At 42.0% G+C, this 21,808-nt stretch overlaps 1 protein-coding gene across 13 annotated transcripts in view; it reads right to left on the reverse strand.

Annotated features, from left to right (window-relative positions):
- Positions 1-8,950, reverse strand: part of DCAF8 (DDB1 and CUL4 associated factor 8) — a 47,246-nt gene extending 38,296 nt beyond the window's left edge. Inside the window, exons 1-5 of one of the 13 annotated variants that reach the window (XM_019649646.1) lie at positions 8,674-8,950; positions 7,711-7,751; positions 4,552-4,639; positions 4,353-4,408; positions 2,255-2,389 (exon numbers count right to left, since the gene is read on the reverse strand). The gene's annotated coding sequence lies outside the window, so the exon portion shown is untranslated. The other 12 variants (XM_019649639.1, XM_019649647.1, XM_019649640.1 and 9 more) reach the window with 12 other exon arrangements.
- Between the last annotated feature and the right edge of the window lie 12,858 nt (positions 8,951-21,808).

The raw sequence follows: 21,808 nt of genomic DNA on the forward strand, positions 1-21,808 counted from the left end.
CAGAAGCCGGCAACTGATCTGCCTCGCCCAGGAAGAGCGCAATGATGGTGCCAACTTGGGCCAGTGAAGCAATGTCCTCCACAAATAGACTGAAGAACAAAAAAAAAAAACGACAGCAACTTGTCTGTTCCCCTTCCCCCAATTCCCCAGCGCTGTTCCCATCCCCCAATTCCCCAATAAAAATCTTTAAAACAAAAAAATTAAAAAATTAAAAATTAAAAAATAAAAGCTATCATAGTTGCCAAAGTAAGGAGTAATGAGAACCTGTCTTAGGCTGATGGCAGAGGTAGTTAAAAGAAGGGGAATAGATGGTAGCTGGTTAGCTCAGTTGGTTAAAGTGCAGGCTCATAACACCAAGGTTGCCAATTCGATCCCCACATGGGCCACTGAGTTGCGTCCTCCAGAACGAGACTGAAACAACTACTTGACTTGGAGCTGATTGGTCTTGGAAAAACTCACTGTTCCCCAATAAAAAAAAATTAAATAAATAAAAGAAGGGGAATCAATGTGAGAAACATTATAGAGGTAGAATGACCAATATCTGGCTCAATAAGCTGTTAGGAAACTTGAAAAATAAAAAAAGACAAGTTTGAGTCTGGGTACCCAGAGAAAATCAAGTGCCATAAATGAGAAGCTGGCATGTGGAGGAAGAGATAAATTTGATTTTAATTATGTTTAAAATCTAAGCTCACATGTCAGGAATGCAGGAGAAAGCCAATGTAGATCTGAAACTTGAGAAATAAATTATGGCCAGAGATACAGACTTTGAAATTATTTGTACAGAGAAGTTTCAAAATCAAATACCTTGTAACTTATACCTCACTTAAAAAACAAACAAATATTCTAAATTAAATACCCAAGAAAGCTCTGAGAGAGAGTCCAAGGAAAGGATGTTGGGGAACACTTACCTTTAGGAAAAAGGAGAGGGAGACAGAGAAAATGCTCAGGGAAGTAGAAGAAACAGTGTTAAATGCCTGAGCAGTCAAGAGATACAAAGATTTCAAGAAGGTGGTAATGGTCTATGCTTTAAATGCTACAGAGAAGTACAGAAGGATTGTACACTGAGAAAAGGCTGTAACAGTCAGAACAGCTTTCCTATGGAATGACCTGTTATTGAGTGAGAATCCTGGTTTTCTTTCTATTCAAAGATCATAAACAAATTCAGCCATCTCTTCAGTTTAGTTAAGTCCATTAAAATTATTTCCTTAAAAAAAACTCACTGGCCTACCAATTAATCATAACCTGAGACCCATGTTTAAAAAATTCAAAAATGTTTTTATTCATATTGTCATTTGGACAGACCTTTTGAAGTTTATACATACTTTTATAAAATACACTGAATTCTACCTTTCAGCTCATTTGCTTCATCTGGCACTGAAGAGCCCTGTGTTTTAAAAACAGCATATGATATAACAGAAAGAAAAAGGCTTTGGTGTCAGTCAGACCTGGGTTTGAATCCTATCTTTACCACCTACTTTTGAGGAAATAAGATCTTTTTTGTAAAATGGGATAATACCATTACTCTGCCGGAGTTGGTTTAGAGGATTACAGACAATGTTTGCAAAAGGCTGTCTGTACGTGTATGTGTATATTAATGTTATTGAGCTGTTGGAAAAGTCATGGTGTATTTTTCTGTTTTTCGTTGCAAAATGCGTCATGGGGCTGGCCGAGTGGCGCGCTGGTTAGGAGTTGGCTTGGGACACCAGCTCTGAGCAGCAGGGCCCCAGTTCGGATCCCACATGAGGACAGTGACACTGCGCCCTCTACAGCTAAGATGGTGAACAACAGCTCGACTTGAAGCTGAACGGCTGTGAGTCGCCGGCGACGATGTAGGCTGCAATAGGGCTGGACGGCAGCTGGCATGGGCTTTCATGAACAGTGGTGAGCCGCTGTGAGCGGCCGTCCAATGGCCTGCGAGCGACTGCCTCACCTGGGAAGAGCACAATGATAATACCAACATGGGCCAGTGAAGCGACGTCCTCCACAACTAGACTGAAGAACAAAAGGACAGCAACTTGTCTGTTCCCCTTCCCCAATTCTCCAACGCTGTTCCCCTCCCCCAATTCCCCAATAAAATCTTAAAAAAATAATTTAAAAATGTGTCATGACTTTTCTGACAACCCAATATTTTTCTAGCTTCTCATCTCTGGTTGCAGACTGTATTTCCTCAAGAAGCCTGGGCTTCTTTGCCACTCAGCAATGATCTTCCAAACACTGTACAAAACAGAGTTCCAAGTCTATGAAATCTGCTTACCTGCTCTCACTGGCCTTTTAAAGAATTCAGAAAGCTCTGTTAACATCTTCTTTTGAGCACATTCATGTTCTATGAACTAGGATCTTCTCCCTCTCGAAGACTCAGATAGCCAAGATGAGAACTTCAAAGCAATCACTACAGATGATGAGGAGAAAGATAAGGAAGTCCTGCATCAACTACCCTATGAACAAGGAAATGTGTTCTTCCTTTGGATGAATGCTTTCTCTCCCTATTGGTAATACCACATGCCCTATTGTTACAGTTTATTGGCTTTAATTCCAATAAAGTATTTCAGTACGGTAAGAATGCACTCTAACCCTTAAGTGCTATCTCCAGCCTTAGAGCTAAGGAACTTTTTATAATAACGGTTAAGCCCATTTATCTCAATTTAAATGACTACCGGGAAAATTTCATTTCTAAGGAAATTTCATTGTGTTTCCACTATGAAATGATTTACCTTTACATCAGAATCCAGTCCCCATTACCAGTTTTTGCCATTCACATTTCAAATATTTCTTAAATTGCTGGAAAGGACAAAGAGAGATAAAAGGGCTCCAAAGGTACCATTTATATAACAAAACAATAAAGAGAGGCTAGAAACATCGAGAAGTGCCCTCCTACGTGCACTAGGTTAAAGGGCAGAGCTAAGTAAGGTCAAAACATACCTGATGTTGTGACAATGCTTAAAGTACACTAGAGAACTATGGCCTCTTGGCTACCACTAGGGGTAAATCCTAGAGTACCTTTCCAGATGGCTAAAAACACCAAAAACAAAAAAATGACATGTGAGACAAGCAAGGATGCTTCATATCAGAATTTGGCCAGACCTCCTTAAACAGTATCCTCGGAAGTTAAGAGCAAATACCTAACGAACCTCTCAGATACAATGATGAAAATTTTTGCAATAACACAATCCATTAGACATACCACATTTCATTAATAAGATGGCATCTTTGTTATATTAATGACTCCCCATACTCTAGGTCTGGTATTGTGTCAGTGAGTTACAGGCTTTTTCCCCCAAACTTGGGGCACACTCAGTTCATTAATTTATCTCTAGCATACACATTCCTGGGGTTAAGGTAGTATTTGAAAAATTGGGCTTCTGGCCCAGAAACCATGCCCTGTAGAAGTAGAAATAAAAGACTGCTATAAAGAAGTGACCAATTCATAAAATGCACTACACACTAATTTTTATAGACCTTTCAAGGACTTTCTTCTCACTCAAAGAGAAGAACTGAATCAATAAATAAGAACAGGCAGCCCCTTTTTCTGACCAACTGTAACAGCAATGAAGTTTCTTGGGTACATTCACGAAAACATAAGATGAAGTCTTCAATATTACTATAAAGCTAAGCTAAAAGCACTGACATTTGGCTCTGAAATTAAGATATACATAGTCACTACCTCCATACCTTTTGCTGATTTAATTCTTTCAGTTGCCTGGGTTTCAAATGGGTGAGGGTAAATAACAGACTATTTTGGCTCACTGATAATCTGCTTAAGAAAAAAAAAAATTCAATCTTTAAAACTAACTCTAACACCAATTTTATACAATAAAAACCTATCTGAATAACTCTGTCTTTTACAATCTGGACATTTCCTAGACATGTTTAGAATAACTTTTCTACAGTAGAAAATATCCAGAAATAAATCTATTTACGGGAAACAAAGTTTAACTAGTCACTTGATGACTTTAAAAGCCTGTAACTCTCTGATAGAATACAGGACCCAGAGTGTGAAACTCTGAAGATCTCAAGTCTCCCACAACAGGATGCACTTCTATAGCATGTTTTCTACTAGTGTCCACTTGCTTTTGAAATGCTAGTATTGTTTGAAACTGGCAACAAAAAGACTTTTCTTTTAGCTCTCTCTGAAGACAAGCTTCTGTTTTAGGCTGATCCTAGTCAACACCAAAGATCACAGCACTGAGATTGAATTTTATACATTTAATATAAATTAATATATTTATATTATATAACTATATAATAATATATAAATTATTTTATATATGAATATAAAAATAATATAAAATAATAAAAAATAATTACATAAAATGCCCTGTCAGGTTGGGAACTAAGGTCACAAGCATACCTACCCTCCCGCTTCAGCCATAATACTTCCTATAAGATGCAACAATTCTTATGTAACACCCTGAAACATAAAATATTGAGAAAGATAATTTAAAATTGTGGTCCGCAGACCAAGAATATTAATTCAGTGTATACACAGATGTCACCTGGAGCATAATATGTGGAAAAAACCTTTCCTGGGGGGTCGGGGAGAGGGAATCTTACCCAGCACATGGAGCAATAAGGAACAAAGTTATGCCTCTTTCAATATATTTCCTTTTCTACTCTCGCCCAACATAGATCTCCAGATCTCCTAAAAGCACAAATGATAAAAGTGCAGTTTCAGCCCACCTCACCACTTTCCACCCCAATCTTCACCTTTCAGCAGAGAGAATTTAGACCCTGCATGGTGGTAATGCAAGTTGATCAACTCTAAGTTGATCACTAGCCTGAATGAATAGTTACTTTCATTGTGATGAAATGTAACAACGCTTTAACTTTCATGTGCCCTTAGCTACTCCAAAAAGATGTGGAAGAAAAAACCAACAAGGTGAAAAACTTTTCATCTGTGCTGTTATATTATTAAAATGATCCAGCTGTGGAGCTGAAATAAAAAACTCTGCATTCCTAACTCCCTACCCCACATTCACTTCAGAAAAAAGGAGACCTTTTCATAGTCAAGTTCTTTGATAATCTATCGATGAGGATCACTGCAGAGACGAACAGTTCGGAAAAACGGTATTTCCCTCCATGGCAAAAAGGAAAAAACATACGGAGTACCTGAAGTAGGAACAGAAAGAATTACAGGCCTACCTCATTTATTACACTTCCCTTTATTGTGCTTCACAGATGTGTTTTTTGATTGGTTTTTTTTTTAATTTTATTGGGGAATTGGGGAACCGGAACAGACAAGTTGCTGTCCTTTTGTTCTTCACTCTAGTTTTGGAGGACGTTGCTTCACTGGCCCAAGTTTGTATTATCATTGCGCTCTTCCCGGGTGAGGCAGATCGGTCGCCGGCCATTGGATGGCAGCTCATGGCGGCTCACAGCAGCCACCGGCCGCTCACACTGGCTGCCGGGCACTCACTGTAGCTTACGGCAGCCACAGCAGCCCCACTACAGCCTATACTGTCACCAGCGACTCACAGCAGCCCAGCTCCAGGTCGAGCTGTTGTTCACCATCTTAACTGTAGAGGACACAGCGTCACTGGCCCATGTGGGATCCAAACCAGCGGCCCTGCTGCTCAGAACTGGCGTCCCAAGCCAACTCCTAACCAACGAGCCACTCGGCCAGCCCCAGATGTTGTATTTTTTATAAATTGAAAGCAAGACCCTCCACCAGCAAAAAGATTACACTTTGCTTTACTGCAATAGTGGCTTTATTGCAGTGATCTGGAAATGAACCCACAATATCTCTGAGGTATGCCTATACAATACTTGTGTCAACTCTGATGAGGTGTGCTAATAGAGAAACCAAGAAGAAAGAAGCAATGAACAAAGAAAACTTACTGAAGTTTAGTTTAAGAATGCATTTTGAGATATACGTACACCAACATCTAACATTCCCACTGTCTTCTGGTCATGAACTAACCTGAATCATGTTCAGAAGACAACCCTAGGTGTCCACCTACAAAGCAACATCTAAGCTGACCAATTAAAAACGAATCTAAAAAAATAACCAGAAAAACATGTTCAAAAGCAAAATGCAAAGTGTAAACTAATGTATAACTTATTCAAAGCCATATTAAAGATGTATAAAGAAAATAGAAAAAGAAAATTTTAGGGTCTATCATGTGCTACGCATAATTTAAGAGCTTTATATAGGTTCCCTCATACAATACTAACAATTACCCTAGGAAGTAAGTGGTATTTATCCCACCTTTAGAGGAAATTAAGAGAGAAGTTTAAGTAACTTGCCCAAGGTCACATGGCTAATAAATCTTAGTACAGTATTTAAACCCAGGTCTGTCCAGCTATCAAGACTGTACTTTTCCCTTTACATCTTACTGATAGTTATACATACTGCCAATAGTAATCTTATTCCAGTTCATAATGAGCATTTTCTAATCAGGACACCATGTGAAATAAAGCTCACCAGTGTCACACCCGACGTTTTCCTACTACAAATCATAAAGATATTAAAAATCAGGGCCGGCTGAGTGGCTCGTTGGTTAAGAGTTGGCTTGGGAGCGCAAGCTCTGAGCAGCAGGGCTGCCAGCTCGGATCTCACATGGGCCAGTGATGTTGCGCCCTCTACAGCTAAGATAGTGAACAACAGCTTGACCTGGAGCTGGGCTGCCGTGAGTCGCCGGCAACAGCGTAGGCTGCAGTGGAGCTGCAGTGGGCTGCCATAAGCTACTGTGAGTAGTCAGCAGCCAGCGTTGAGTGGCCGGCAGCTGGCGTGAACTGCTGTGAGCCACCTCGAGCGGCCACCCAATGGCCGTCGACCTATCTGCCTCACCCGGGAAGAGCACAATGATAATACCAACTTGGGCCAGTGAAGCGACGTCCTCCACAACTAGACTGAAGAACAAAAGGACAGCAACTTGTCTGTTCCGGTTCCCCGATTCCCCAGCGCTGTTCCCCTCCCTCAATTTTCCAATAAAACCTTTAAAAAATAAAAATAAAAATCAGCCAGGCCTCCCTCCCAGGGCCACTTATCTCTTCTGTCACATCCACAGCACTGAACCCCAACCACGGCACTACTCTGTGCTACCAGAAACCCAGGAGTCTTACAAAAAATTACATTTACGAGGATGTTCTGACTCCCTCTTTGGCACTGGCTGCTGAATGCACAGAATGATTCCTCTGCTGACCAAGAATTCTTCAGGCCAGCTATAAAAAAAGAGCCCCTTTTCTTTTTTTTCACCCCAAATTTACCACTATGCCCCGAAAAGTTGGAATTCTGAAGTGGATTGAACTCAGACATCAAATAAAGGCAGCCTCACTCGTCACTCCCCAGCTTTTAGGGACAAGCAGCTAAATATTCTCTAAACAGCAAGGAATGGCAACCCCCAGAGCCCTCAGAGAAGAGACCTGATTTGGCAAAAGACTGAACAGAACGAAGGCAAACTAATTCCCAGCTTTTAACAATGTAAGAAACATGATCCAACAAAAGCAAAACACAACGCAAATGAAGGACACACGTTTACTTCTCGGCTTAACTGGATATACAGCAATAGTGTAGGGCAGAAAATCAAGATGCCCACAGCCAATTAAACGTGTAAAAGTAATTTAACCAGAGCTGGAACACAGCCAAAAACAATACCTTAACTCTTTTGGAAATTGTGGTAAGAATTTTGTGACTTTAGTGGTCAGCACTTGAGCACCAGGGTAGGGTCTGTATTGGACTCAGGAATTGAAATGCCCTGAACTTCTACTCACCTTTCTTCCTTTTATCACTGAAGTAGTGCCCGGCTGAGCGCCTGAAAAAATAGGTCTGTAGATTCACTGAAGGACTGAGAAATTTAAAGTTTAAATGGCAAAAGTGTTCTATTAACCATAACAAAAATATATTTATAAATACATTTTAGTATTTTTAGACCTCCTCAGAACTATTTAAAACCAGAGTAATTTACCTAATTCTGACTCAGTAAATAACCTACAAACAGTTAACAGAAGTAAAATGGCCCATGCAAATAATCTCCCAGCTCCACTAACATGTCAAGTCATTTAAGAGGAAAACCTGAATCTTTTCAACCTTAACCCATAACCAGCCTCTCAACAAGCCACGGGGGTGGGGGTGGGGGATCCTGGAGAGAATGTGATAGCGCTAGTGCCGGTTTGTTTACAGACTCCAACAACAATCATGAGTCAGAAATTCAAGCCACTAGATGCTTTCCAACTAACAGGGACCAAATAGGACCGTTCTACGGTGTCCTGAAAGATCTGGGGGTAAGGGGAGATAAACTAAGAGAATTATATTACAAAAGGTACAAGACCAGCCGGCAACAACTGACTCCGGGGTTCTTGGACCTCGGCCTTCCGTACAAGTTGCTGGGCCCCAGAACTCGGGATGGGGGGAGGGGGCACATTGCGCGGTGGCCCTGAGGTGACGGGGAGACTCAGGGCAAGCCGCATCACCCAATCTATCTAAGGAGGAGGAAAAAACGCACAAAAATGGGTCACCCAACGAGGCAAGACGTCCCGGTGGATTGTGGGGCAAGCTCTTGGGGGCAACCCCAGGGCTGACCAGAAGGAAGGGCAGCCAGTCCTCCAGGCGCAGACTCAGGTCAGGGTAAGGAAAAGACCTAAACCCTGGGAGCTTGGGAAAGAAGTGAAACCTATTCTGGGGGGAAACGGACCAGGGGAAGAGAGGGACAGGCCAAGCCGGAACGAGACACGGACCGGGTGGGTCAGGGGGAGGGGATGTCCGGCTAGGGCAGTTACAAGCACGGGAGCCGGCGAGGCTCAGCAGCCCGCTTCCCGTCTCGGGTCATCCTTCTGCTAGCAGCTGCTCCGACTGTTCCAGGCCCAGCCGCTCTGTCCACTGCCGCCACCAACGCCGCCGCCATCTTACACTGGCCAGCGGCCGCCACCACCGCCGCCTCCGCTGTGTGCGCTTGCGCCTGCGCTGCCACGCTTTTCGACCCCGTTTGCGACGACGTGCTGGGGAAGACGGAGGCAAGAGTGGTGGCGCGAGCTCACGGCTTCCAACCCTCCTCGAAGGGCGCGTAAGGGGCGGGGCTAAAGGCCAACGGAAAGCTGGGCGAGGGGGCGCCTGCGCATTACCGAGGAGGCAAAGTTATTTTTGTAGAGGGTGCTTGATGTGATACGCAAAACAAATGTGAGTTAGCGTCCTCCCAGCGTTGTAGTGGTAATAAAATTAATTTCTAACGTGCTGGCAGGCAACCTCCTGGGAAACCCATTTCTGTCCTGTTTTTGAATACTGGGAATAAGCAGTTCTTGCCAGATTTCTTTTGAAAACTCCATTTCCGATGAGGACTTATTTTCTTAAGTGGTTTCTACACCTCCGAGGCCCACTTACCCCTGACAGCTTCCAATTACCCACTTTTAAATAAGGGATTCACAAGCTTGAAGTGCAGCTAAGCTATTCAAGAGGATCTTGATCCGAAGGGTGGGGGGAGGGTGCGTTGGTTCTCAAGAATGGGCCTAGTGATGTACACTCTGCTTCCTTCTGACACCTAAAGGAAGCGCACGGAGGATTCCTGACAAGTTTACTCCCAGTTGCTGAGGCTAGGAGATTTTTGACCAGGAGGTCAGGGTACTGTTAGGTTTCAGAGACCCTAAACTATATATAGATAGAGCCACGTCTGCAAGAAAACGAGATATCTGTTGGCCTCACCTGCAGACAGAGCCACGCTTGCCATAACAGAAAAGACACAACACAGCTGCTGGCCTGCAGGCAGTCAACATTTGCTGTTCAAACAATGCCAGAGTGTCAGCACCGCCCCTGTATAATCTTCCTCACACCTTCCCTAGGGCTGCAGTCTCCTTTAGACAGCCGGGCAAGCTTCCTCTTACAATAAAACTTTCTTAACTTGCCTGACCTTGCGTGTTCCTTTATCAACCGACCTATCAGGTGCAAGAATCTGACCCCTTCTTACCTATTCTACTGCTACCCTCCTATTATAAGTCATATATTAGACTGTAGCAATAGACACCTAACTGGCTTATTTCCATTATTGTCCGGCTAGTTAAACATAAGGCAGCCAGAGTACCCTTTTAAACTGTTAGGTCATATTATTATTCTGCTCAAAATTTCAAAAGCTTCCCATGACACAAAATCAAACTGATCACAGTGGCCTTTAAGGCTGGCCCTACATGATCTGGTACCTATATCTCTAATTTCATCTCCTCCCACACTGCCTACCTCAGCTCTAGCCTTAATTGGCCTTCTCACTGTCACTCCAGCCAAAACATGTTCCAGCCCCAGGGCTTTTGCACTTGTTTCCTCTTCTTGGAATGTTCATCTACCAGGTCTTTTTTTTCTTTCCTCTAATATTTAGAAACGCAAATATTTTCAGTATGCTGTCCTTGTATCCAGCAACCTTGCTAAGCTCACTGATTCTAAGTTTGTAGATTCATTTGGGTTTCCACATATACAATTTTACTAGTTAAGAACACTGGTTTTGGGCCGGCAGAGTGGCGTGTTGCTTAAGAGCTAGCGTGGGACACCAGAGGGCTCCGGTTCGGATCCCACATATGAGGGCCAGTTCAACCTGGAGCTGGGCTGCTGTGAGTCGCAGGCAACGGCATAGGCTGCAGTGGGTTGCCATGGGCTGATCTGCCTCACCCAGGAAGAGCGCAATGATGGTGCCAACTTGGGCCAATGAAGCAACGTCCTCCACAACTAGACTGAAGAACAAAAGGACAGCAACTTGTCTGTTCCCATCCCCCAATTCCCCAATAAAAATCTTTAAAAAAAAAGAACATTGGTTTTATTTTATTTTATTTATTTACTTATTTATTATGGTCCAAAACAGAACTTTTCCCCCCATTCTCCCACCTCCCTCCCATTTGGCAACCATCAGCTTGTTCTCTATATCTATGAGCTGTTTCTGTTTTATTCATTTGGATTTTTTAGATTCCACATATTAAGTGAACTCATATGGTATTTACCTTTCTTTGACTTATATCACTTAGCATAATACCCTCTAGGTCCATGTTGTCACAAATGGCAAGATTTCACCTTTTTATTACTGAGTAATATTCCATTGTATCTATACCACATCTTCTTTACCGATTCATCTATTTGATGGACTCCTAGGTTACCTCCATATTTGAAGTAATACTGCAATGGACATAAGGGTGCATATATCTTTTTAAATTAGTTTTTTTGTTTTCTTTGGATAAATATCCAGAATTGCTGGGTCATATGGCAGCTCTATTTTGAATTTTTCAGGAACATGCATACTGTTTTCCATAGTGGCTGCACCAATTTACAATCCTCTAACAGATCTTTACTAGACTTGCGCTCTCCACTTAGTCCAATCTCTACTCAAATAGTACTTCCTCTGAGAGGCAGCTCTTGACTATTCCAACTAAAATGACACCCTACACCACCATCCTCTTCTATCCTCTTACTTTTTTTCATAACATTTTTTTAGCTGTAACATTTAACCTACAATTATGTAAAATTTTTTAAACTATACTACTAGAATATAAGCACTATGAGGGCAGGGTCTTTTTTTTATTTTTGTAACCCCAACACCTAGAAGAGTGCCAAAGCACAAAATAGCTATCTAATGCCCTACCATTTCTATTCATTCATTCATTCATTCATTCATTTATTCATTCCATCAACAACTGTTGAATTCCTACTACACGTGAGGTCCTGTTCTAGGTGCTGGAACTGCAGCAGTGAATAAAACAAACTAAGATTCCTGCATTCACAGAACTTATATTTATTAGTGCAGGAGTTGGGCGTGTAGGGGGAGAAGAGGGACACACAGACAAAATTAAGTTATGAAGAACACTATAAAGGAAAAGAAAGCAGAGTGTGCTCTTTTACATAGGGAATTCATGGAAGGCCCCTCTGCTGAGATGACATTTTTTTAAAAGATTTTATTGGGGAATTGAGGAAGGGGAACAACATTGTGTTTATCCAGGATCCATCAGCTCCAAGTCAAGTTGTTGTCCTTCAATCTTAGTTGTGGTGAGTACAAGCTCAGCTTCAAGTCCAGTCGCCACTTTCAATCTAGTTGCGGGCGGGGGTGGGATGAGGAGGTGTAGTCCACCATTCCATGCAGGAATTGAACCAGCAACCTTGTTGCACATTGAGCCATGCTGCCGCCTGCCGGCAGCTTGCAGCTGCTCAGATCAAGGTGCTGTGTTCAATCTTAGTTGCGGGTGTGTGCAGCCTACCACCCATGCGGGAGTTGAACCCGCAACCTTGTTGTTAAGAGCACGCACTCTCGCCAGCTCAGTGGCAGCTCCGCTTGGGCACAGCTCACTGGCCCATGGGGAAATCGAACCGGCGACCCTGTTACTCAGAGCTCGCGCTCTAACCGAGTCACTCGGCTGGCCCTGCGTGAGCTCTAACCAACTGAGCCACTCGGCCAGCCCTGCTGAGATGACATTTGAGTAGAGCTCTAAAGTGAGTGAGCCATATACACTGGGGAAATAACCTTCCAGGCAGAGGGAACAGCAAGGTATAAAAACCTGAACCTTAGGCCAGCCGAGTGGCTCAGTTGGTTAAGAGCTCACTCAAGAGTGCGAGCTCTGAGCAACAGGGTCGCCGGTTCCATTCACAGCCAGAGCTGAGCAGCCGCTGAGCTGCCAACAGGTGGCAGGATGGCTCAGCTAAAAAACAAACAAACAAAAAAAACAAAACAAAAAAATAAATAAAAACCTGAACCCTGTGTGTGTTTGGTGTTTTCAAAGAACAGCAAGGAAGGCAAAAGAGCACATAGGAAATTAGTTTGGAGAAACAAGATGGTAGCCAGATGACTTACGGACTTATAGACCAAGAAGAGGACTTTGGATTTAACCTAAGAGTGCTAGGAAGCCATGGAGGATTTTGCATAATAGAGTGATATGATCTGATTTAATCAATAAAGAAATTTACTTTGGTTGATTTTTTGAGAACAGCCTGCAGGGAGGCAAAATAGAAGCTGAAGAACCAGTTAGGAAGCTATTGCAGATGTACAAGGCTAGTGTTGCAGTGGAAATGGTAGGAAGTGGTTGGATTCAGGATACACTTTAAAGGTGGCAGAGGTGATATGCTAATAGATTGAATATGGGGTGAAAGATAACGTCAAGATATGTTTTGTTTTGTTTTGACTTGAGCAATAGGACAAATAGCAATGCCAATAACTGAGAACTCCCTGAGAAAGGAGGCTTTGGGGGGGAAATATCCAGTTCTCTGTTAGAGATGTTAAGCTGGAGATGCCTATTAGATTTCCAAATGGAGCTACTGAGTAAACAATATGAATCTGAAGCTCAAAGAAGTGACAACTGGTAGTATCATATGGGGAGTCATTAAGGTATAAGATAGCCATGGGATGGGGAGCACTCACTTTGTTAATGTGGAAGAGAAAGTCTATGACTGAGCCCTCTAATCCTGAGGCACTGTAACTAGTAGAGGTCAGAGAGAAAGAAAATCCAGCAAAATTTATTTAAAAGGAGCAGCCAGAAAACAGGAAGAATTTAAAAAACAAGAGAGCAAGGGGTCTTATAAAACAAACTTTTAAAATGTTTCAAGAAAGGCACTATACACTGTCATTCCTGTTTAAGAGTTTGAGGTTGAAAATAACTGAAAATTGACCGCTGGATTTGGAAACATGGAGGTTATTTAAGACCTTGACAAGAGTGATATTAGTGGAGCTATAGAGATGAAATCCTCCCCTTCTGTGATCTGGTTTCTGTGCTCACTGCTTGGATGGATACCATTGCTTCTACCACCAAATTAATTGCTATTACCACCAAATCTCTTATGTTGGGCTTTCCTATTGCATTTGAGGTTGTGATGATCATTACCCTTTCTAGATATTCAATCCCACTGATTTCTGAGACACTATACCCCATAATTCTATTTATATCTCTGACCATTTATTTCATGAGCTTCTCTTCCCCTTCATTATACATGCTCTTCCAAAGTGATCTTATCCATTCTCAGTTTAAACTACCACATAATGATTACCAAGTTTTTATTTCCAACCCAGGCTTCTCCTTCAAGCTTCAGATTCATATACCTTGACAGCCAGTGGCACTTTTTAAAGAATAGCTTTATTGGGCTGGCCGAGTGGCGCGATGGTTAAGAACTGGTTTGGGATGCCAGAGGGCCCCGGTTCGGATCCCACATATGAGGGCCAGTGACACTGCCCTCCACAGCTAAGATGCTGAACAACATCTCAACCTGGAGCTGGGCTGCTGTGAGTCGCTGGCGACGGCGTAGGCTGCAGCCCCTGTGGCAGTGGGTTGCCATGGGCTACCGTGTGTAGCCAGCAGCCAACGTGAGCGGCCGTCCAGAAGCCGGCGACTGATCTGCCTCACCCGGGAAGAGCGCAATGATGGTGCCAACTTGGGCCAGTGAAGCAACGTCCTCCACAACTAGACTGAAGAACAAAAGGACAGCAACTTGTCTGTTCCCCTTCCCCCAATTCCCCAGCACTGTTCCCATCCCCCCAATTCCCCAATAAAAAAAAGAAAAGAAAAGAAAAAAAAAGAATAGCTTTATTGAGATGACATTCACACACTATACAATTCACACATTTAAAGTGTACAATTGAATGGCTTTTAGCACATTCACAGATACGTGCAACCATCACCAATTTTCAACTATTATCATCACCTCAGAAAGAAACCCAGTACTTTTTAGCTATCACTCCATCTTTCCACCCCCTCCAGATTTAAGAAACCATTAATCTACTTTGTCTCTATAGTTTCCTATTCTGGACTTTTGTATGGATGGAATCATATGGTATGTGGTTTTTTGTAATTGGCTTCTTTCCCTTAGTAGCTTTTCAAGGTTCATCCATGTATCAATACTTCATTCCTTTTTATAACCAAATATTCCATTGTATGGCTGTACCACATTTTGTTTGTCTATTTGTTTAAGAACACTTGGGTTGTTTCTACCTTTTGCTATTATCAATAATGCTGCTATAAACATTCATGTGCAAGTTTCTGTGTGGACATGTTTCATTTCATTTCTTTTGGATATATATACTCAGGTGTGCAATTGCTGGGCCATATGATTAACTCCGTATTTAATCATTCAAGGAACTGACAGTTTTTCAAAGTAGTTATATTATTTTACATTCACACCAGCAATGTATGAGGGTTCTAGTTCTCATCCTTGCTAATGCGTGATATCTGACTTTTTGATTCTAGACATCCTCGTGGGTCTGAAGTGGTTGGTACCTCATTGTGGTTTTGATTTGCACTTCCCTGAAGACTAACAATGTCAACCATCTTTTCATGTGTTTAACATTTTTGTCTTCTTTAGAGAAATACGTCAGATCCTTTGCCTATTTTTAAATTGGGTATTTGTCTTTTTTATTATTGAGTTGTTAAGAGTTCTTGATATATTCTAGATACAACTTATCAGATATATTATTTGCAAACATCTTCTCCCATCTGTGATTTGTCTTTCCCTTTTTTGATGGTGTCGTTTTAAAATTTTGATGAGGTCTATAATTTATTTTTTCTTTTGTTGCTCATGCTTTTCATATCACATTTAAGAATCCTCAGCCAAATTCAAGGTTTTACCTGTGTCTTCTCCTAAGAGCTTTATGGTTTTATTACTTTTAGGTCTTTGGTCTATTTTGAATTAATTTTTGTATTTGGCGCAAAGTAAGGGTTAAACTCATTCTTCTGCATGTGGCTATCCAGTTGTTCCAGAACCATTTGTTGAAAAGACTATATTTTCCCCAATGGATTGTTTTGGCACCCTTGTCAAAAATTAGTTAACCATAGATGTATGGGTTTATTTCTGTGCTCTTAACTCTACTCCATCGGTATCTGTCTTTTTTTGTGCCAATACCCCAGTTTTGATTACCACTGCTTTGTAATAAGATTTGAAATTGGGTAGTGTGTCTTCCTTTTTATTCCTCTTTTTCAGGATTGTTTTCTTATTCTGAATCCATTGTGAGTCCATATGAATTTTAGAATTAGCTAGTCAATTTCCACAAAGAAGTCAGCTGGGATTCTGATAGGGTTGCATTGAATCTGGAGTATTTGGGGGAGTATTCCATTTTAACAGTATTAAATCTTCTGCCTGATGAACAGATTTTTTCCATTTATTTAGATCTTCTTTCAACAAATTTTTGTAGTTCTCACAGTATAATTTTGCACATCTTTTGTTAAAATTATTTCTAAGTATTCCTTTTTTCCCTAAGTATTCTTTTCGATGCTATTGCTGTTTTCTTAATTTCTTTTTTGGATTGTACACTGCAAATGTATAGAAATACAATTGATTTTTGTATATTAACCTTATGTCCTTAGTTCTTATAGTTTTTTAGGGGATTCCTTAGGACTTCCTATATATGAGATCATGCCATCTGCAAAATTTTATTTCTTCCTTTTCAATCTCAATGCCTTTAGTTTTTCTTGCCTAATTGCCCTGGCTACAACTTCCAGCACAAAACTGACTAGAAGTGGCGAGAGCTGATATCCTTGTGTTGTTCCTGATCTTAGGAGGAAAGCATCCAGTCTTTCACTATTAAGTATGATGTTAGCTGTAGGTATTTTGTAGACGCACTTTATCAGGTTAAGGATGTTCCCTTCTGTTCCAGCCAATGGCACTTTAATATTACCAAACTGAACTTACCTTTGCTCTACCTTCTGTCAAATTCAAACTGCTCCTATTCTTATCTCTTAGTTGACACCACTGTTGTCCTGTCTTAGGTTGGATCCCCTAAAAGCAGAGCCTGAGAAAGGGATTCTGTGCAAGTGGTTTACTGAGGGAGTGCTCTCCAGTAAAACATGTCATGTAGTGAGGAAAGCAAGATAGGACAGGGGGAAAAGTTAGTCAAAGATATGGTTAAGCTGATTAGTTTAGCCTCCACTGGGAACTTTTGGCACATAAATGTAAATCTGTCCCACCTTGAGGAAAGGGGAAAGGAATTTTGTACCCTAGTATCATTTGCTGATAACTTAATTACATATCATCACTGATAATGAGATCACTATCAGACTCCCAGCTGAGGGCCGGCCAAGTGGCTGTTGTTTGAACGTGAGCTCTGAGCAACAGGGTCGCCGGCTCGATTCCCACATGGGCCAGTGAGCTGCGCCTGAGCTGAGCTGCTGCTGAGTTGCCAACAGGTGGCAGGATGGCTCAGCTGGTGAGAGCAGGTGCTCCTAACAAGGTTGCCGGTTCGACTCCTGCATGGGATGGTGGGCTACATACGCTCACCCACAACTAAGATTGAACAGGGCACCTTGAGCTGAGCAGCTGACAGGTGGCTGGATGCTGACTGGACTTGGGAGCTAAGCTAGCTGCACCCTCCACAACTAAGATTGAAGGACAACAACTTGGTTGTTCCCCTTCCCCAATTCCCCAATTAAAAAAAAAAAAAGAATCCCAGCTGACTTCTTTGTAGAAATTGACATATTATTGGCTGTGGTGCTGTCCCTGGGAGGGCATAACCTTCCAGAAGTTTCCAGAAGTGGCTCCTGTTGGCAAAGAGGGCAGTTCTCACGAGGATGCAGCTGTGAGCTATTAGCAGCTATACTTCCCGGTAAAGGGGATCTAGACAGGTACCAACAATGTCTAGTACAGTCCACCTCTACAATCACTCAGATCCATTTGCTTTATATATTAAGTTTACTCTATCCATGCAGTTTCTCTAACATTCTGGTTTAGTCACAACTTCTGGGGACACTTACAAGAGGAGGTTCTGAGCCCCTGGAGATGACACACTTATCAGACCATAACTGTTTACTCATTTACAGTTAAAACTGAGTATAGGAGGACCAAGAAGTATCCTAGGAATCACATATGCATCAAACACTTTCTGCATCCATAATGTAGCAGCAGTCCTATCTCCTTACAACAAATAGTCAATTATCCCAGACAGTACAGTAACTTCTTTGCCTGATAGTTTGCTGGCATTAGGAGCCTCAAGTGACCAGATGACAGCTGTATCTATTAAGTTTACTGAGATTCTTATGTTGTGCCTGGTGGAAGCATCCCCCCTTTGGGAACTAGTACCTCCAGACTGACAGAATTTAAAGGTGCAGGGATGGGAAGCACAAACCTTAAGTGAATGCCTGGGAGTGATGTTGAATAGGGTCACTCCTATTTCCACCCCTTTTTTTCAGAGCCCATGAATTCTACCTAATGGGGATAAAGCACCCTATTGTCATGTAGTTTTGTACTGTATTGCAAAGGACAGCACCCCATCCTTGCTGGCACCACAAATGCACCTTCAAAAGGCCATTCTGCTACTCTGCTAGGTCAGAAGATTCTGGATAGAAAAATACTTGGTAGGAATAGTAAATCACACTGTCATGTGCCCATTGCTGCACTTGCTTTACCATTAAGTGGGTTCCCTGTTCCAAGGCATTATTAAGTATGATCCCATGGCAGTAGATCAAACATCTCTGAGTCCTTGGATGGTAACACTGGCTGAGGCACTTTAGGCAGGATAGGCAAAGCAAAATATGTTATCAGTCCTGATCAGAATAAACTGTTGCCTTTTTCATAATGGAAAATGCTCAATATAATCAAGTTGTCACCAAGTGGCTGGTTGTTCTTTTTTTGTTTTGTTTTTTTTTTAATTTTTTTTAATTTTATTTTTTAAATTATTTTTTATTATGAAATACACATTTTTTAGAATTAGTTTCAGCTGTATGGTTGTTCTACTTGAGCAGTGGTACTCAACTGGGGATCAGCATTGCTCTTTGTTGCTGACAGGTTGGACATTTAGAAATAGCACTAGCAAGGTCAACTTTAGGTGACAGAGGGGTCCATGCTTATAGGCCAATAAATAGCCTCCATTTCTGCCACTGGGGTGATGTATGAGCACAACGTGCAAGAACTGGGACAGGTAAGGTGGTCCTGAAATCATCCTGTTCATTTGGTTCTTTAGCACTTTTCTGGTGAATACTTTAATAGGTCCCTCTCTCATAGATCACCCCAAATTCTCCACACCAGACCTCCCCCCAACCCCATTTTCCTGTTTTGCTCCCTAACAACTAGCCCACTGACTGTGTGTTCAGGTATATCCTTGGCTCAGGCCACTTCTCTCTCCAAAGTGGATTATCAGGTACACTGCCTAAAGTCATGCTCACTGAATTTCCCCTCATTATATGTATCTTTCTGGATTTCTCTGGATTGGGCTGTTGTAGTCATATTTGGCTTGCCCTAACATATCAAGCCAACCCATCCACGAACCAGACCTGGATTTTTTCCTCCTCGGTCAAATGGTTGAAGGAATTCATACGTTGCCATAGGTATGATCTAAGACAGGGGCTGGCGAACTGTGGCTCGTGAGCCACATGTGGCTCTTTGGGCACGTTCCATCTCAGGTTTGCCAACCCCGGAAGAGCCAATCCTGTCCCTCACAACAATTTAAAAATTATTCAAGAGCCATAAATATATTTTTACATAATCACGATTATGTGAATATCCTTTAAAAATGTTATAAATGAAACTATGATAGTTTTATTTTTGAAAATTTTCAATTTTACTTCAGAGCCACATGTACATACCCAAAGAGCCGCAGTTTGTTGACCCCTGGCAGCTCTTCCTTCTCAAAAGTTTGCCAACCCCTGATCTACGAGAAAGGTATTAGTGCAACAGATGTAGGTAATATGGAGTCCTGGGGCCCCTTGTTCAATTTAACTTTCTTGTGCCTGGCAAGTTTGCTTGGGCTTCTTCCCGAATGAACAATTTCCATTGTAAGATGGATGGCTATTGTATCCACCCAATCTTATGGGTTGGCAGGTCTGACAAGAATCAGCTGGTGACATTCATAGCTGGTCACATAGTCACTTGATATTTTGTGGTCAGGAATTGAGTCTTTATCAGGACCTAATAGTATGCCAGATGTTTTTCAAATGGTGAAACTTTCTCTACTGCAGATGACATCACCTTACTCCATAAACCTAGAGGTCTGTACTGGAACTCTACTACTGTGGATTGCCAGAGAATCCACAGAGCATCTTTTCATTCTACACATAATTCTAGTATCATGGAATTTACCAGGTCATATGGCCCAAGCAGCAGGGCTGCTTGTATCACAGCCTGGACCTGCTGCAGAGGCCTTTCTTGCATTCCCATATACAGAATATGCGGCCTCCAAAACTGGAAAAGGCCTAATAAGGCACTGTGCTTCTTTCTTGAGGTAAAAGACACAAGATGCAATAACGCATCTTTTACTTTTGAGAGGATGTCTCAGAATGCTCCAGATCACTGGACTCCTAAAAACTTAACCAATATGGCAGGGCCCTGCATTTTTGCAGAATTTATCTCCCACCTTCTGGAGAGTGTGTTTCACCAAGGAATCCAGAGTACAGCAGGTCTTTGAATAACATTTCATTGTAATTTTGATGAGATGCCAAAGAAGCTTAACTTCTGTTTGCATCCACTAGCTTATGGTAAAATTGGTTTCATTCTTCATCATTTTGCTTGAAGTCGCAAATCTACCAACATCATTAAATGAGGACTTACTGTATTCACTAGATCAGGGGTCAGCTAACTTTCTGTAAAGGACCAGATAGTACATATTAATAGTCACATACCTATACCAGAGGCTAAGTTACTCTGTCCAGTAAAGAAAACACATCCAGCACAGGAATGCAGTTGGACTATCACTTAATTTTGCAGTAGTCCACTGTAGTCCACCGTAGACCATCCAGTTTTTGCAAGGCCCACACAGGTGAAAATAAATAAATAAGGATATGATGGAGACCAAAGAAGACCCCTGCATCCTTTCAAGTTTATAAGGCTGGAACTAATTTGTAATCTTCCCTAGAATGCATTATTTTTTTACTATTTTGGCAGAGGTGGGGATGTAGTTTCAGGGGTTTCTACTTGGCCTTTCTCCCAACTGCCAAATACGTCCATTCTGATTATACTTAGAAACTGGAAAAATGACCATCAAGTGGGTCTTTGCACCCACGGTGAGGCAGATTTGGGCAAGCACTCCATTTATTACCTGACCCAGTATTTCACTACTGTAATGGGGATGCGCTGTGGTGGTGCTTTGAGTTCTTGGGTATCAGTATCAATTCAGATCCCTGTATCCCTGTTTACTAACTCATAAAAGCTGGGTATTCTTTCCCTAGTGTGTGGCTAACTAAGTAAATAGCTGTTTCAATTGATAGGCTGAATCTGAGAACTGTCTGAGGCCTAGAAACTGGGCAAGAAATTGTGTCTTTTCACTGAAGTTACTGACCTTAGTGTTCTAGTCAACGATTCTTGGTCTCTCAATTATGTTCAAATCAATACCCTCTCAATTATGTACAAATCAATACCCTCCTTGGCTGCCCAACTATCTGGTCCATAGGACCACCCATGTTCCATTAGCCATCTCCGCTTGGACCACGCTGCCCTTATGAAAATTCACCATCTTGCTTCTGAGAGTTAAGTGTTGCCATTTGGCCTCTAAGCTTTTTGATCATTTCTCGTATCAGTTACCGTGGGCCATGATTTTTCCCAAGCTCCCCAAAGCCATCTCCAAATCATATTATAAGCACCTCATAGGGACCTTGCCAAGATGTTCCCGAGTCACAGGGAAGTGACTATTATCCCTATTATCACAAATTCTGTATCGATTTTTTTTCTTTTTTTTAAATTGGGGAATTGGGGGAGGAGGACAGTGTTGGGGAATTGGAAAGGGGGACCAGCCAGGTTGTTGCTCTTCAATCTTAGTTGTGGAAGGTGCCAGTCGCCATCTGGTTGCCCGTTGGCAGCTCGTGGCCTCTAAGCTCAAGGTGCTGTGTTACAATCTTAGTTGCAGGTGGGCGTAGCTGCCATCCCATGTGGGAGTTGAACAAAGCCTTGGTATTAAGAGTGCATGCTCAATCCACTGAGCTATCCGGGCGGCAGCTCAGCTCAAGGTGTCAAGTT

The sequence above is a fragment of the Hipposideros armiger genome, unplaced genomic scaffold (genome assembly GCF_001890085.2).
Source record: "Hipposideros armiger isolate ML-2016 unplaced genomic scaffold, ASM189008v1 scaffold_134, whole genome shotgun sequence".
Lineage (NCBI taxonomy): Eukaryota > Metazoa > Chordata > Mammalia > Chiroptera > Hipposideridae > Hipposideros > Hipposideros armiger.